The sequence below is a fragment of the Lynx canadensis genome, chromosome C2, assembly GCF_007474595.2.
Source record: "Lynx canadensis isolate LIC74 chromosome C2, mLynCan4.pri.v2, whole genome shotgun sequence".
Lineage (NCBI taxonomy): Eukaryota > Metazoa > Chordata > Mammalia > Carnivora > Felidae > Lynx > Lynx canadensis.
This window is the reverse complement of record NC_044311.2, coordinates 14601538-14605446: the sequence shown is the minus strand read 5'-3', so window position 1 is coordinate 14605446 and position 3909 is coordinate 14601538. Positions and strand designations below refer to the sequence as shown.

At 41.0% G+C, this 3909-nt stretch overlaps 1 long non-coding RNA gene across 1 annotated transcript; it reads left to right on the top strand.

The window, feature by feature from the left end:
* The first annotated feature begins 611 nt into the window (after window positions 1-611).
* Window positions 612-3247, top strand: LOC115523030. Its single transcript, XR_003971619.1, has 3 exons — window positions 612-623; window positions 1093-1095; window positions 3163-3247. It is a non-coding gene; the product is annotated as an uncharacterized LOC115523030 (long non-coding RNA).
* The last annotated feature ends 662 nt before the right edge of the window (window positions 3248-3909 follow it).

Below are 3909 nucleotides of genomic sequence, written 5' to 3'. Positions count from 1 at the left end.
TCAAGAGCTGTGGCTCTCTTCTGAAAGTGCAAAATGGATAAAGTTAGCAAGCAATGTTTTGTATTTCTTTGTGTTCATGTAAAAACACCTGTATTTTTGAAATGTGATCAGGTTCTTTACCATAAAATAGGTGATTCCATTGAGCTCCGGGCAGCTCCACACTAGAAGCTGAGTACAACTTCCAGTTAGCATCCACTCAATCTGCAGGTGCAGTGGGAATCTGAACGCTTGCCCTCCCACTGACAAAAATTTCTTGTAAAATTTCAAGATCAGTGTGTCTGGCCGACTTGGCATCCTGGTAAGCAAGTCGCTCCTGTGTGGACCACTAAGAGTTGCACTTCTTAGATCAGGGGAAATAGCCAGATAAATCTCTTTGAGTTTTCAGGACCTAGAGTTGAGCTTATCACTGTATACAAATTAGCTAAGTATCCATACTCTGCCACTCTTTCTCAATATCCCATATTCTGTGACCACTATGGACAGGCACATGGGGAGTATCGACAGTCTCGTGCTGCCTACCCAAAGGCATGTGCCCTAACCCCCCAGTGATGTAGGTCAGAATGGTGAGGCTGGAGGTGACCTGAATGTTTATCTAGGCCACTCCTCATTTTAGAGAAGAGGAAGTGGAGTTCCAGAAAGGAGAAGTGGTCTGTCCCAAGGTCACTTGGTGTGTCTATGGCACACTCAGGCTTTTGTCCTTGGTCCAGGGCTCTCACCCTGCAGCAGCTTACCCAGTTCAAATCCTGTGCAAGGTCCCAGAGAACAGGGACCAAGGGTGTAGATTTTGCTAGTATCTCTAGCTCCCTGAACCTTGCCCACACATAGGAATGAAAGACTTTTCATTATGGTGAAACTCTTATAAGACTTCCCCCCTCCCAATCTGTCTCTTCTGAGGCAACAGTTACACTTATTCAGCACCGACCATATGCCAGCAGAACTGTGAGCGCTCAACGCATGTGCTTCTCAGCCACAACCAAGCCATAGCTACTATCATGGTTCCCATTTTACAGATGAAAAAACTGAGGCATTCTGAGGTAACATAACTTGGCCAGGGTCACACAGGTAATTACAGGAGCTGAGACTCAAATCTAGACAGTTTAGAGCTAGAGTTCACCCCTAGGATTCTGTTTGTTCTATCAAGGAAGCAGCAGCCTAAAGAAAGGGGAATGAAGTTGCTTGTACTAATTGATTTTGTGTGTGTGTGTGTGATTGACTTCTTTTGCTACAATATCACCCTTCAAAGATCCATTCTCCCATCCTGTCTCCGTGTGTCCCTTCTTCCCCTCAGGAACTTCTTAGCAGACCCAACATGTGGGTCACCTACTGCACCTCACTGTCTAGGCCCCTGTCTCTAACCCTCCCACCCCACCCATTCCCATAGCCTTGCTGTCCACTCACCTTTCAAAGCATAACCAGTTGTCTAGTTTATAAACTCCAATTTGACTTTAATAAATTAAATTCCAAGCCATCTCACACACACATACACAGGATATGGATTTAATGTCATTGTGTTATCTGTAGGTTTTGTGCTCGTGGTGATGTCTCTGGTCCTTTGTAGTCTTTGTTGTTTTCCACTCACAGAGTCCCCTTTAGGATCTCCTGCAGGGTTGGCTCAGTGATCATGACTCCTTTAGTTTTCTTTTTTCTTTTTTTTTTTTTTTTGTCTGGGAGAGCCTTTATTTCTCCCTCTATTCTGAATGACAGCCTTGCTGGATAAAGGATTCTTGGCTGCATATTTTTCCTATTCAGCATATTGAATATTTCCTGCCACTCCCTTCTGGCCTGCCAAGTTTCAGTGGACAGGTCTGCTACTACCCTTATGTGTCTATCCTTGCAGATTAAGGCCCATTTGTCCCTAGCTGCTTTCAGATTTCTCTCTTTATCTTTATATTTTGCCAGTTTCACTATGATACGTTGTGGGTTTTGATTTTGAAGGGAGTTCTCTGTGCCTCTCAGACTTGAATCCCTGTTTCCTTCCCCAGATTAGGAAAGATTTGGGAAAAGGGAAGCTCTCAGCTCTAATTTGTTCAAATAAACCTTCTGTCCCTTTCTCTCTCTTCTTCTTCTGGAACACCTATGATATGGATATTATTCCATTTCATTGAATCACTTAGGTCTCTAATTCTCCCCGCATGGTCTAGTAATTTCCTTTCCCTCTTTTTTTTTTTTTCAGCTTCATCATATTCTATAATTTTATCTTCTATTTTACCTATTCTCTCCACTGCTTCTTCCATCCTTGCTGTCACTGTATCTAGTTTATTTTGCACCTCATTTATAGCATTTTTTAACTCATGACTATTTCTTAGGTCTTTGATCTCTGCAGCAATAGACTCTGCTGTCTTCTATGCTTTTATCAAGCCCAGCTGTTAGTTTTATGGCTGTTGTTCTAAATTCTTATCCAGATATATTGTTTATATCTGTTGTGAGCAATTCTCTGTCATTTCTTCCTGGAATCTCTTTTGAGAATTCTTCCATTTCATCATTTTGGCTAGGTTTCTGTCTTTTACATGTTTTAATAGTTTATGTGTCATGCACCTGCTAGTACTACTATGTTAAGAAGGGGTCATACCCTGTCCAGGGTGTGGCACTTCAGGAAGTGTTTCTGGAGTGTGTTGTGTGCCCTCTGCTGTTGCATATTTGGCTGCTCTATCCCATTGGTCAGTCCTCTACAAAGCTTCTCCTTGCTCTTGGTAGTGGATTGTTTGGACCTTTCACCAGGTGTGCTTTGATTTATTCATTGATGTAACCTTGGAAAAAAGGAACGGGCTGGGAACCTGATCTCATACAAAGTTAAAAATGGAAGGGGTGAAAAAAAAAAGATCAAGCAGAGAATCAAAGAAACTATGAGGCTTAATCCAGAGAGAGAAAGGAAAATAAAGGAGATATAGAAAAAGTGTAAAAAGAATAGAGTAAAATGCCTGATTAAACAAACAAGAGAAAGAAAGAAAAAATATATTTATAAATACACACATATGTATGTATGTGTGTGTGTGTGTGTATATATATATATATATATATATAAGAACTGACCAAAAAATCAAATCAGAAACTATAAGCCTGATTCCAAAAAAAAAAGGGTAGAAAGAAAAAGAGAGGAGAAAAAAAACAAAAGGAAAGCAAAGAAAAGAAAAGAAATGAAAAGAAAGAAGAAAAAAAAAAAAGGAGAAACAGACTAACATACAAAACTACAGAACAGTTGTCTGTTGGTGCCTGGGACCCGTGGCTGTGCTGGTCTAGAGGAGAGGCAGTCTGGTTCTGTCAGTGTCAGTCCTGTCCAGTAGATAAGTTACCAGGCACCAAGGGGCGGGGCTTGGTGTGAGCGGTCCCACCTCCACTGGGCTGCTGGCCTGTTCCCTCTGTTCCACCAAGCTATCTCCTTCCACCTGTGGAGATTTTTTCTGTCACCCCACAGAATGATTTCCTGGGTGTTCCAAGGGTTCTGACCTCAATACAGATGTGTTTGAGGGATGAGGAAAATCTCAGTCCCCCCCCACTTCTCTGCCATCTTAACTCCTCCCTCTGTTGAGTATTTTTATTATGAAGTAATGATAGATTTTGTCAAATGTTTTTTGGTACTTTATTCTGTTAATATGATGTGTTACATCAATCGATTTTCAGGTGTTAAAACAAACGTACATTCTTGGGAAACATCCCTTTTAGTCACGGTGCATGGTCCATCAGATACGTTGCTGGAACAGGTTTGCTAGTCTTCTGTTGAGGGATTTTGTATCTATATTCATATGTAATATTGATCTATAATTTTCTTTTCTTGTGATGTCTTTGTCTGGTTTTAGTATCAGGGTAACCCTGGCTTCAGAATTTATTGTGAAATGTTACCTCTTCTCTCTTTTTGAGAGTTTTTGAAAGATTGTTGTTAATGTATCTTTAACGTTTGATAGAATTCACCAA